This window comes from Pelophylax lessonae, assembly GCF_965119305.1.
Source record: "Pelophylax lessonae genome assembly, chromosome: 10".
Lineage (NCBI taxonomy): Eukaryota > Metazoa > Chordata > Amphibia > Anura > Ranidae > Pelophylax > Pelophylax lessonae.
Genome location: NC_138777.1, coordinates 183,675,898 through 183,689,330, shown reverse-complemented (window position 1 = coordinate 183,689,330; position 13,433 = coordinate 183,675,898). Strand labels below are relative to the sequence as shown.

General features: G+C 44.1%; 1 protein-coding gene across 2 annotated transcripts in view; it reads left to right on the top strand.

Annotated features, from left to right (window-relative positions):
- The first annotated feature begins 1,044 nt into the window (after positions 1–1,044).
- The window catches only part of LOC309565656 (uncharacterized protein C16orf46 homolog), a 31,750-nt gene continuing 19,361 nt past the window's right edge, over positions 1,045–13,433 (top strand). Inside the window, exon 1 of one of the 2 annotated variants that reach the window (XM_082270610.1) lies at positions 1,045–1,233. The gene's annotated coding sequence lies outside the window, so the exon portion shown is untranslated. Of the gene's footprint in view, positions 1,234–1,259; positions 1,332–13,433 lie in introns of those variants that run through there. The other variant, XM_082270609.1, reaches the window with a different exon arrangement.

The following is a 13,433-nucleotide window of genomic DNA, read 5'->3' as shown; positions in this document are numbered from 1 at the left end:
TTAATCGCTGCAGCAATGCTGGCAGCACTCATACATCTATTTCCCAAAGACAACCTCTGGATAGGACGCTGAGCACGTGCACTCAACTGCTTTGACCGACCATGGCGAGGCCTGTTCTGAGTGGAACCTGTCCTGTTAAACCCCTATATGGTCTTGGCCACCGTGCTACAGCTCAGTTTCAGGGTCTTGGCAATCTTCTTATAGCCTAGGCCAGTGATGGTGAACCTTGGCACCCCAGATGTTTTTGAACTACATTTTACATGATGCTCAACTGTACTGCAGAGTGCATGAGCATCATGGGAAATGTAGTTCCAAAACATCTGGGGTTCCAAGGCTTGCCATCACTTGCCTAGGCCATCTTTATGTAGAGCAACAATTCTTTTTTTCAGATCCTCAGAGAGTTCTTTGCCATGAGGTGCCATGTTAAACTTCCAGTGACCAGTATGAGAGAGTGAGAGCAATAACACCAAATTTAACACACCTGCTCCTCATTCACGCCTGAGACCTTGTAACACTAATGAGTCACATGACACAGGGGAGGGAAAATGACTAATTGGGCCCAATTTGGACATTTTCACTTAGGGGGTGTACTCACTTTTGTTGCCAGAGGTTTAGACATTAATGGCTGTGTGTTGAGTTATTTTGAGGGGACAGCAAATGTACACTGTTATACAAGCTGTACACTCACTACTTTACATTGTAGCAAAGTGTCATTTCTTCAGTGTTGTCACATGAAACGATATAATAAAATATTTACAAAAATGTGAGGGTGTACTCACTTTTGTGAGATACTGTATATACATCTCCTATAATGTACTGTACAATATATATATTGCATACATCTTCTGTCTTGTACACTGTAGAGAATATAAATGTATATACATCTCTCCTGTACACCGCACAGGGATGGTCATAGTATGTATGAGCGATCATGTGCTGTCACATGTTCTATAACACAGCGATGCTCGTACATTCTTCTGGGTGACATTTCAGATAATGAGATGTCTGCAGAACGTGAGATCGCCCCGCCCCTGCATCAGAACCAAGGTCAGCGGCTCACACACAAGGACTGCAGGGTCACCTCCCGGGCTGACGTCACGTCCGCCTCGAAGCACGCCCACCCCACGTGGTCTCCATGGTGACGGCGGAGGCTTGTTTTGGTGCGGAGAGCAGCGGCAGGGGATGGAGTCGGCTGTGTAGAAAGCTTCACCACCTCAGTACTGGGAGGGCTCGGTATGTACACAGTGCCTGGCCATTGGAAGAAGGAGGGCATGCTGAGCTTTGTAGTGCCACAAGCCTTGTAGACCTACACTGCTTACCCGGCTTTTCTGGTAAAGTACCATGAGTGTTGTTTCTATGTGTGTGTGTGTATATAGTGGGTGTGTGGTAAGGGGGAAGTATTTATAGGTAACACACTTCTATGGTTTTCAGGGACAGCGCCAGACCCTAAGTTATACCTTCACACACAACCCCCCCCCCCCCCCACGCATTTTTTTTAAAATTATTATTGTTATGATTATTATTTAGCATATTCCAGCCCACGTCCCATCCTCCATTATGGTAGATGGGAATGATGTGCTGCGCTCCCGGTGCGTCCTCAGAAATGCCCGTCACTGTGTCACATACCCCAGGAGTCAGCGGCTTCCATTCATGAAAGGGGGCGGGCCGTGCAGCACATTATTGGCAGATGCACCTGGAAGAGACCGCAGCTTTCTGATGATGTCACAGAGGAAGACGACGGCGCAGAGTAGTGGATCACTGCAGGACAACGCTGGATCTGCTGGGTGGATAAGTAGCTAAATTGAGGATGAATTAAAAAAACAATGGGGGGGGGGGGTGCTTTTTTGAATCACCTCCCACCCGGCCTATTGATAAATGACAGCCGAGAAGGAAGGGTGGACGTCATGTGATGTCCTCCAGGTAGGCACACTAGGGGCACCGGTGTTCCGTGAAAAAACCATACCCGTGAGAAAACCATACCCTCGTCACTTCCGGAGGGTATGGATTTCTCACGGAACTTACACTTGCCGCGGTTAACAGAAAACAGCTCCTCTGCAACATAAATTATCTCCGCTCCTTCCCCTCTCACTTCCCTGCTCTCGGCTAATAAATATAAAAGCGCATCACGAAGACGAGATACACCCCCCAACGCTTTTATATTTACTAGCCGACATCAGGGAGGTGACAGGGATAGCAGAGGAGATGATTGATGTTGCAGCCGAACTGTTTTTAAGTACCCGCCGCAAATATAAGATTTTCCACACTTCTGTAATATTTTCATACCCTCCGAGCATGCGCACTTCTAAACTTCACAGCTGTTCTATGCTGTTTTCGGGGCGGAAGTGACGAGGGTATGGAAATCTAACGAGGTATGGAAATCTAACGTTACACCAGGTGTGCCCAGATCGTTGTACTTGTCCGGCCCCGGTACCATGTGAGTGCTGTGACCAATCACAGCTGTTATGTCACTAGTACACAATGAGGTTGATTTACTAAAAAGCAAAAAAACTGCACTGGTGACAGTGTATTGCTCTGGTCACTGTATGTAGAAAAATAGGAATACTTATTGTCACCAGTCAGTGTCCCTTATCAGTGCCACGCCAGTCATATGATGATACTGTACTGCTCTGGTGACAAAATAAATGTGTCTGAGGAAGTTTCAGGCAGGGGGGGAAGGGGTGTCGTAGCAACTTTCACTCCTCTCGCCTAGGCCCGCTCTCAGGGAAAATAAATATTCCAATATAGGCGGGGGAGGAGGGTTTTAATTGAACTTCCACTTAAAAGTCCCCTCTTAAATAGCCCAGCACTGTACCCCTGAAAGGTAAGTATACTCACCAGTCATGTGAGTTTCTTCAGCACTGACATCTCTGCCTCATCTTCTTCCAGGTTTGGTGCCTTCAGCCAGCCTGAGATCAAATAAATCCAATGCATGCACAGCTCAGTGTACACAATAAAGCAGATGGCAAATGGGAAGATAACAAAGCTTTTACTGCAGAACAGAGTAAGGGTCCTTTCACACGGTCCGCCTCCGGCGGCGGACTCCGTTCTGCTCAGCGGGGGATCGATCCGCCGATTCCCGCTGAGCAGGCGGATGACAGCTCCGTCTCTGCTCTGTGTGCGGAGAGTGAGCTGTCAGCTCCCCGCTGTTCTCTATGGGAGATCTGATGAGAGCAGACCGCCTGTCTGTTCTCATCCGAACCCCTGGATGGATGGAAAATAGGGTTTCCATCTGTCTGGATTTCTGACAGGATCGGAATCGGATAGCAGCGGGTGTCAGCAGACATGTCTCTGCTGACATCCGCTGCCCCATAGGGATGCATGGAGGATCCGATCAGATCCGCCTAAAAAACTGACAGGTGGATCTGTTTGGATCATTTGTGTGAAAGGAGCCTGTGTCATTTCTGCTTTAAAAAAAAAATGTTACGTTTGAAATTTTGTTTAACAGCTAAACAGTGGCACCCCGCCCCCTGAATGAGCTGCAGAGCTAAATGGGAAAAAAAATAAAATAAAACGCCAACAGAATCCACCCCACCCCTTTCTCCCTATGGCCAGGACATTTGTATTCTGCTGTTGTCAGAATACACTGATAAGCAGCTGTAGCCAAGTTGGCTGCAGCTGCTGATCGACTTCTGTCCAGTGAGGACGGCCCTGCTGAACTGGCTGAATCTTGCTCAGTGTATGGCCTAACGTTTATTATGTTTATAGTCTTTTTAGTGGGGGATAAAGGAGCTACAACATAAACGCAGCATTAAACCCAAAAGAAAACATTTATTATATTGCAGCTTACCAATTCCTAGATGTGATGGCTGTATTAGTTTCCTTTTTTGGCTTTCTTTCTTCTAGTTCCATCTGGTGATGCAGCCAGCAAGTCTGTTGTTTTTCAGAAGCAGAATCAGTTTACACGGATGAGACAAACCACTTAACGCTGGCAGGGGTGATTAAAATGGTCATATTTTATTTCTTCATGCAAAACCTTTATCCCAAAAAAAACAAAAAAAAAAACTGTTTGCTGTAACTCCTTATAAAGCGTGAGCTGGAGTTTGGCTTCAATTTGTTAGTGTATCAAAATCTGCTTCTACATTTAACACTACCCCCCCCCCCCCCAGACTGACAATGCTTCTGTCTGCTGTACTTTCCGTGCTCATTCCTCCAGAGTTGTGTCTTACTAATACAGAAGGTGTGTTACTGACCAGATCACCAGGTATAAACAGAGTGGAAAAAGAAAAGAAAACCGATGCAGCCACCACATCTAATAAATAGGTAAGCTGCAATATATTATGTTCGCTTAACCTAACTTAAATATTATGACCGCTTAAGCAGGCCTTGCCGTTTGATAAGGGTTGGGCAATGATCAGATTCCCAGTAGCACACGCCTGTTAGCATGCATTATGCTGTGCATTAATGTGTGATGCAGAGATGGAGAAGTTACGGATATGTCGCTTGCCAAACAGATTAGATATTCAGCTGGGAAATACAGAGCGGGTTAAAGGTGCTGCCATCTCTTGCTTTGTGCATGCATCTCTCCCTTCAATTCCTGTCCTGGAGATACCTTTCTGTATCAGAACACACAAGTTGTTTCCTCCTAGGAACATGGGATATCTCCCCGACTGGGACAGGGATAGCCAATAAAAAATGATTTTATTTGCATAGGAAAGGGTTAAAACCTAATTTGTTGCTGTTTGTATACAGATTTGTGGGATATACCCTAACATTTCATCAAATGACTAATTTAAAGAATATGTAAACCCAACATTTCATATTCCTTAGAGCAGTTTCTCAACCTTTCTTCAGTCAGGGCACCCTTTAATATGATGGCCAATCTCAAGGCACTCTCTGAAATTATGAACAGTCTCGAAGCATCCCATTCTAAAATGTAAAAAACTATTCCAATAGTTTTACATAATACATTAAAGTGGAGTTCCACCCATTTTTTTCACTATGTAATCCCCTTTAAAACGACTTTTACCAATGGAAAGTTTTTTTTTTTGCTTTATTTATCCTCTTCTCACTTCCGGGTCTGGTCGGCGATTACGTCATTCGGCGATTCGCAGTGTGTGCTGGGATGGCATGAAATCTTGCATTATTACACAGGAGATGAGCTGCACTGTGTGCTCTTCCCCGCCTCCACCCCACCTCCTCTCAGTGAGCTGTATGTATGTAGTGTATTGAGGTTGTGCTCAGCCCCGCCTCCTCTCAGTGAGCTGTATGTATGTAGTGTATTCAGGCCGTGCTCCGCCCTGCCTCCGCCCCGCCTCCTCTCAGTGAGCTGTATGTATGTAGTGTATTGAGGTTGTGCTCCGCCCAGCCTCCTCTCAGTGAGCTGTATGTATGTAGTGTATTCAGGCCGTGCTCCGCCCCGCCTCCTCTCAGTGAGCGAGGACTGAAAGCATTATAGCTCACTGAGAGGAGGCGGGGCGGAGGCGGGGCGGAGCACGGCCTGAATACACTACATACAGCTCACTGAGAGGAGGCGGGCGGAGGTGGGGCGGAGCACAACCTCAATACACTACATACATACAGCTCACTGAGAGGAGGCGGGGCAGAGCACACAGTGCAGCTCATCTCCTGTGTAATAATGCGAGATTTCATGCCATCCCAGCACACACTGCGAATCGCCGAATGACGTAATCGCCAACCAGACCCGGAAGTGAGGAGAGGATAAATAAATCAGAAAATCAGGTATTTACTAGCAACAAAAAAAAAAAAACTTTCCATTGGTAAAAGTCATTTTAATGTAAAAGTCATTTTAATTGTAAAAGTCATTTAACTGTAATCCAATTTATTTAAAATGGGTGGAACTCCACTTTAACAACCACAGGTAGGACACTCAATGTTCGAGGTGATTTATTCTTCCAAATCCATTACACTTTTGCATACTGGTACTGACTAGTATTCCAATGTTTCTCTTCTCCCTCAGTTTTCTCCAGCATTTAGCTAATGTGACCCCCCCCCCCCCCCTCAGCGCTGACAGAGAGGGGCAGGGGAGGATCATTGTTAGGGATCCCGGTGGCTAGAAGATCGTAATGGTGCACAATGCAAACCTGTGGCTTTGTGTAACTAAGACAGGGTGCATTCATCTGCTGGCTTGTATACATTTTTGGGGCAGTTTTTAAGGCATTTTGCTAAAGCACCCCTGATGAAACCTCAAGGCACTCCCCTGATTGAAAAAGGCTGCCTTAGAGGTGCACTGAATGGACATTTTGGTGCTAAAACCAAAAGTTCAGGATGTACTTGGCCAAAAACCGAAAATGTGTTTTTAAAATATATATATATATATATTGTATTATGTAATAGTATTAGATTCGACTTTTTAATTAATATTATGAATTTCAATCAATGTGAATTTATTGTTGGCCATTATTGGCACATTTAGCGCCAGAAAAGCTTAAGAAAAATACATCCTTTTAAAGTGATGTATGCATGTCTTCACACTGGTCTGTTGCGCTTCCGTTGGTGTGGTAAAAATCTTGCTTGGTGCATTTTTGGTCAGTTAAGAAAAATGCACAAAAAACGCACTTCCCCGTTGAAATGCATTAACTGCTTGCCGACCGCCGCAAGTAGATTTACTGCGGCGGTCAGCCCCTGCCAGGCAGAGTGACGTTAATTAACGTCACTAGCCTGGGAGGGTCTGGGGAGCGAGCGCGCGCCCGCGGAGGCGCGCTCCCGCGCGGTCACGCACCCCCCCGCGCGTGTGACCAACGGACCCGATGTCCGCCGGCCACTCGGCGATCGTCGGGGGAAGAGGGAGAATGTCAGGCAGCTTGTGTAAACAAGCTGCCTGTCATTCTCCTCGCTGTAAAGACACTGATTACACGGATCTAGTATGTAGATCCGTTGATCAGTGTCCTTACAGCTAGAGCCACAGCCAATCACAGTAAGAATCACGCCCCTAGGGACACACACAGCCCCTCCCTCCCAAATAAAGTTAACCCCTTCACTGCCAGTGTATTTTTACAGTAACAGTGCATATGTATAGCACTGATTACTGTAGAAATGTCACTGGTAACCCCAAAAGTGTCAAAAATGTCAGTCAAGGGTCCGATCTGTCCGCCGCAATGTCGCAGTACCGCAAAAAAAATCGCAGATCGCCGCCATTACGCGTTAAAAAAAAAACAACAAAAATGACAAAAATCTTTCCCTTTGTTAGTAAACGCGATAACTTTTGCGCAAACCAATCAAAATACGCTTTTTGCGATTTTTTTTTTACCAAACATAGGTAGGATAAAACAAATTGGCCAAAAATGTTAAAAAATTTTGATTTTTACATTTTTTTTTGGGGGAATTTCATATAAAAAAAAGGGAAAAATATTGCTATTTTTGCAAAATTGTCGCTCTTTTTTTGTTTATAGCGCGTGATCAAAAAATCGCACAGGTGATCAAATACCATCAAAAGAAAGCTCTGTTTGTGGGAAAAAAAGGACGTCAAATTCGTTTAGGTACAGCGTCGCACGACCGCGCAATTGTCCGTTAAAGTCACGCAGTGCCGAATCGCAAAATACCCCCTGGTCTTTTAGCAGGAAAATCCTCCGGGGCTTAAGTGGTTAAAAAAGGCAGCAAGAACACATCAATAACGCACCATGTTACGTTTTTTTATGCAGATTTTGAGTCGCATGGCCTATGAAAAACATTCCATAAGCACAGTAAAATTTTTGGTGCCATTATTGGGCAAAATGCCAAAAACTAAATTTTCAGCCGCCAAAATTTCAGTACACCTCTAATACTCCTGATATGAGCCTGCTGTACCATGTACTTGTTGGAGAAAGTATCCTGTTCTCTTCGTATTGCTTCCTTTGTGTGAAATCCCTGGTGTTCCTGCCAGTACCTCTACTTTCTTCTTAAAAAAACTGACCACACTAAGCAGGGAACACACTGTGGTCAGTCCTCTAGCTGTGCTGAGAACTCAGCCTGCTCTCCTCCAGTGATCAGGCTTGTCCTGACACGCCTTCCTGCATAGCCATTCACTGGGAAGATCAGTGTTCTGCTGTTTCTCCCCCCCAGCTCTTATGCAGCTGAGGTAAAGAGTATATGGGAAAGGGTATTTAGAATGTTTTTGTTGATATCTATACACACACGTTTTGCCTTTAATTTCTATTTTAAACAGAATGGGTTGTTTTTACAAGGTAAGGGATTACATATACTTTGATAAGAATGTCTGTCTGTTACATCAAAAATAATCCCCAGACAGACACCAGACAGGTTGTGTCAACTTGATGTTTCTTTGTTGTTAATGGGAGTTCTAGTGGTCTCTGCACTGAAGTTTACTTTACCAAGTCTAGCTCCATGGTTACTATTGTTGAACGTCCATGAACCCTGTACTTAGCACTGAGGCAAATCTTGTCATCTGTGTTCTGGCCTTTTTCAAGGCTAATAAGCTATTGTTAAAAAGGGTATGGGTAGCTGGGCAATGACATGGGGACATTTGCCAATGCAAAAAAGTACAAAAAATATCCTTCAGCAGGAAGAAGGTCTAAAAGTATTAAAAAAAAAAAATTCAAAAAATGGCATGGGGGTTTTCCCTAAGAATGCCAATCAAGCCCATATCCAGGCACGCAGCCTGGGTGGCCAGGAAAGGGAGAGCAGTGAGCCAGCCCCCCTCCTGAAACAGACCAGGCCACATCATTTTCAACATTGGGGGGCTACTTTGCAAAGAAGGTGGACAAGACACCTTGTCCAATTGTTGACAGGACAAGGGTCTCTGCCGCACATTTGATGCCCCAGGAGGATGTGGGGGACTTGTAGAAACCCCAGAAGCCCCCTTTATAATAAGGGGGCCACAGATGTCAAAACTTCCCTCAGGGGAATGAGTGTAGGGGTACATTTAATACCCCTTTCCGATTCCCACAGCATGTTAAAAGTAAAAAAAAAAAGACACCCATACTGTGAAAAAAATCCTATATTGTTAAAAAATGATGTCCCCTAATATAAATCAATGTCAGACATGTGCAGTGGTATAGATCCATTGTCAATCATGCCGTCACTAAATGACCTGACACTGTTGTAATTTAAAAACAGCCCTGGGGATCTCGGGTGATCTAATTAATCGGATATGGTCATTGCTATATTTGGTCAGCAATATCTCCTGGGATCCCTGGTTGTGTACATACAGCAACTGGGGATTCAGGCGGATGAAGTGGACAACTTTGTCCAAAAAAATTCACCTGTCCATAAACAGGCTGGGCTTGAGCAAAACCTGAATCGCATTCTTTGTCCTGGGTATACACAGAAAATCTAGTTATATAGTGAGGTTAAAAAAAGACACCAGTCCATCCCGTTCAATCTATGATGTGTGTATAGATGTTTGTCAATAGTACATTGTATACCCCTGCATGTTATGGCTGTTAAGTTGCCCATCTAATAGTTTTTTTAAATTATCGATGCTCCCTGCTGATACCACTGCTTGTGGAAGAGAATTCCACATTCTTACCGCTCTGACGGTATAGAACCCTTTAGGACGTTTAAGGTTAAACCGCTTCTCTTCGAATTTTAGTGAATGGCCGCGAGTCCTTTTATATTCCCTTTTGCTGAAAAATTTGTTCCCTATGCTAGAATCGCCAGTACAGTATTTGTACATTGATCTCATATTCCCTCTCAAGAGAGGATAAATTCAATGCTTTTTCCTCATAGCTGAAGTCCTTAATTCCATTTATTATCTTTGTTGCCCTTCTCTGGACTCTCTCCAGTTCCAGCACATCCTTCCTGAGGACCGGTGCCCAGAACTGGATGGCATACTCAAGATGCAGCCAGACCAGAGTCTTGTAGAGTGAGAGAATTATTGTTTTAGCTCTGGAGTGAATCCCATTTTTTTTATACATGCCAGTATTCTGTTGGCTTTGCTTGCAGCGGTTTGGCATTGCATGCTGTTGCTGAGCTTGTCATCTACTGGGACCCCCAGCCAGATCATTTTCCATCTTAGATTCCCTTAAAGGCTCTCCCCTTAGTGAGTTCCTTGTGTTCGTATTTTTGGCACCCAAATGCATTACCTTACGTTTTCCAGCATTAAAACCTCATCTGCCCATCCCATTGTTTTGTTCAGGTCTTCTTGTAAGGTTTCCACATCCTGCGTAGAAGTTATTACCCTGCTTAATTTGGTATCGTCTGCAAATACGGAGGTCGTTTATGAAAAAATTAAACAGGATTGGTCCCAGGACAGATCCTTGGGGGACCCCACTTTCCATACCAGACCATTCCAAGTATTCTTCATTTATCACCACCCTTTGGACTCGCTCCTTAATCCAGGTACTCATCCTATGTTCCATACATACGTACCTTAGTTTGTACAGTAAACGTTTGTGGGGAACTGTATCAAATGCCTTTGCAAAATCCAGATACACCACATCCACAGGCCTTCCTTTATCTAGATGGCAGCTCACTTCTTCATAAAAGTCTTGTATATAGTCCCTTATCATCCCCACCAATATATTACAGACTATTGATGTTAGGCTAACTGGCCTGTAGTTCCCAGGGATATATCTCAGCCCTTTTTTAAATATTGGTACCACGTTGGCTTTTCTCTAGCCAGTACCATTCCTGTCAGTAGATTATCCATAAAAATTAAGAATAATGGTCTGCTATCCCCTGTCTTTAAGGACCCTTGGGTGTAAGCCATCTGGCCCCGGTGACTTATTTATGTTACGTTTTTTTCAAGTCTAGTTCTGAGTCTGTCTTTTTTTTTAACCACAAGGGTGCTTCCTGTGATGTGTTATTAAATGTAACATTACAGTCTAGGTTACTGTATTCCCCCCCCAATTATTTTGTGAAGACTGAGGAGAAGAATTTATTTGGAACCTTTACCTTCTCTCTGTCCTTTATAGCCAGATTCCCTTTGTTGTCCTTTATGGGGCCAATATGTTCTGGCCTCACTTTCTTACTATTTATATACTTAAAGAATTTTTTTTTTTTTTTACTATCTACCGATATGTGTGTAACACCCTCCTAGGTAGGTGCTGGTGAGAGAGTATAGTTTTTGTCTCTGTCTGCCTTTCGGAGGAGCAGCAGGGAAATCCTATATTGCTTTCTGCCTACCAAAGAGCAGGATCTGTGAGTTAGGTCTGCTCAGTGTGTGATTCATTGGGTCTAGAGAGTGTTTCACACTGGTCCAATAGGGAGGCATGTTGGACAGTGGGAGGAAACCTGACTAATGGGTACACAGGTTTTGATACAGTCCCAGTGATTGGTAGAGACTGGCTGTCTCGGTGCATTATGGGATACTGTATAAAAGCCAGGAGCACATGTGCTGTGGGGTCTTTGGCTGGTGAGAAGAGTCCCGTAGGGAGGGTGGTGGCAGCCTCCTCCTCTGTAGCAATGGTACGGGGTCACAGGCAGTCCGCCTGGGGAACAGAAGAAAGGAACTGAACCCAGAGGTCCAGGAGAACTGACTGGAGGGGTAGAGACAATGGAGAACAGTATCGAAAAACAGTATCGCGAGTACAGGGGATCGTGTCTAGGGGCCTGACCTGAGGGGGGCCACCCCAGTGTAAGATAGTCAGAGGATGGGTGTCAGTCTGTGGAGTGAAAGGGGATACTAGGCAGGTATCCTGAAGATAATCTACCCAACTAAGTCATCTGCACAGACTTAACCTAAATTCATCTAGTGGCAAAGTGAATCTGCAGCCTGGCTGTATCTTCAGACAGGTGTCCTCATCCATTGTGACTAGGTCAATTTGGGGTATCCCACTCTTTTCTTCTCCCATCCCTATTTAAAATAAAACACCAAAAACCACTATATATCCCTGGACTGATCATTGACTGAGCCAAGAAGTAAAGTGTTAATCTGTAAATGCCAGTGTTGCTAATGGTAACTCAGGGGGACCCGAGAGTGTGTTATCCAGCAGTCCTCAAGGGGGCAGTGCTACATGTGCCTTTCATGTTCTTTCTTAGCTGCCTTGATTGCACAATTACATTTCCTATTGCATTCTTTGTAATGTTGGAATGCTGCCTATGTCCCCTCAGCCTTGTATTTTAGTTTTTATATGCTTTTTACATTGGAGTTTAGGCACCCAGGGTTTATTTTAGCTCTTTTAAACCTATTCCCCGTTTGGAATGCACTGGCCAATACCTTTATTTAGTATGTTCTTAAAGCACTACCATTTTTTTCTCAGTGTTCTTTGTTCCTAGAATTCCATCCCATTTTATATCGTCTAACAAAGAGCACAGTTTAGGGAAGTTGGCTCTTTTGAAATTCAGTTTCCTTGTATCACCCTTGTGTTTCCTATTTCTATGATTTATACTGAAACTAATTGACCTGTGGTTACTCTTTCCTAAGTTGCCCTGTATTTCTACATCCGCAATCAGTTTTGTATTGTTAGTAATCAGTAGGTCTAGTAACGCATTGTTTCTTGTTGGTGCGTTCACCATCTGACCCATGAAATTCTCCTGCAAAACATTTAGGAAATGGCGAGCCTTAAATTAATGCGCGGTTCCTTCCACCCAGTCTATATCTGGATAATTAAAATCCCCCATTATAATGATCTTTCCCATCGTTGCCGCCATTCTAAGCTGTGATAGGAGGTCTGCCCCCCCCTCTTCCTCCCTCTGGTTGGGGGGCCTATAGCATACGCCCAATATTACTTTCCCCATAGTACCTTCCCTTTGAAGCTCTACCCATAGGGATTTCACCTCCTCCCTAGCTCCATTTGTGATATCGTCTCTCATATTAACTTGCACATCGTTCTTGATATACAGGCATACCCCTCCCCCTTTTTTTACCATCTCTATCTCTGCGATAAAGGGAATACCCCTGAATGGTTGCCAGCCAATCATGAGAGCTGTCAAACCAAGTCTCGGAAACTCCCACAAAATCAAAATCCTCCTCATACATTAGCAGCTCAAGTTCTCCCATCTTGTTAGCCAGACTTCTAGCAGTGGCATACAAACCCCGTAATTGTGCGGTTGCATACTATATCCTCGTTAGATGTTATGAGGCTTTACTTTCTATTTGTCAGCCTACCTACCTTGGGTTATGGATCTCTGGCCACCCTACCGCAAATGCCCCCAATAGCGGTAGGGGACAAAATAAATATTTAAAGTAGATCATAAGCTCTTCTATTAAACAATACATCCAGAAACAAAATGCAGACACGGGTGAGCAGGTCTTCCTACTTGTGTTTTGCTTGCCATGAACCATTATCATTACATAGAACTGCAGCAACTTAGAAGAAGCACATGGGTAATTATTTTAGGTAAACCTAATTTCATTTGATAATAGCAACACACTTAACAGAGACTCATTTAATCGATGTGGTTTAATTAGTAGAGGTAAACTGAAGATTATCTGAATACACTGCAAGAGCAAACCAAGGTCACTTTACCACCTGAACACTTTCAATAAATAATTACACAGGACGCTGCCTTTTACTTTACATTAATGTGTCTCAAATAACACTCCATAAATCATGGAAGTTTCCATTACTGCAGACACTTTACACTCCCAGTAT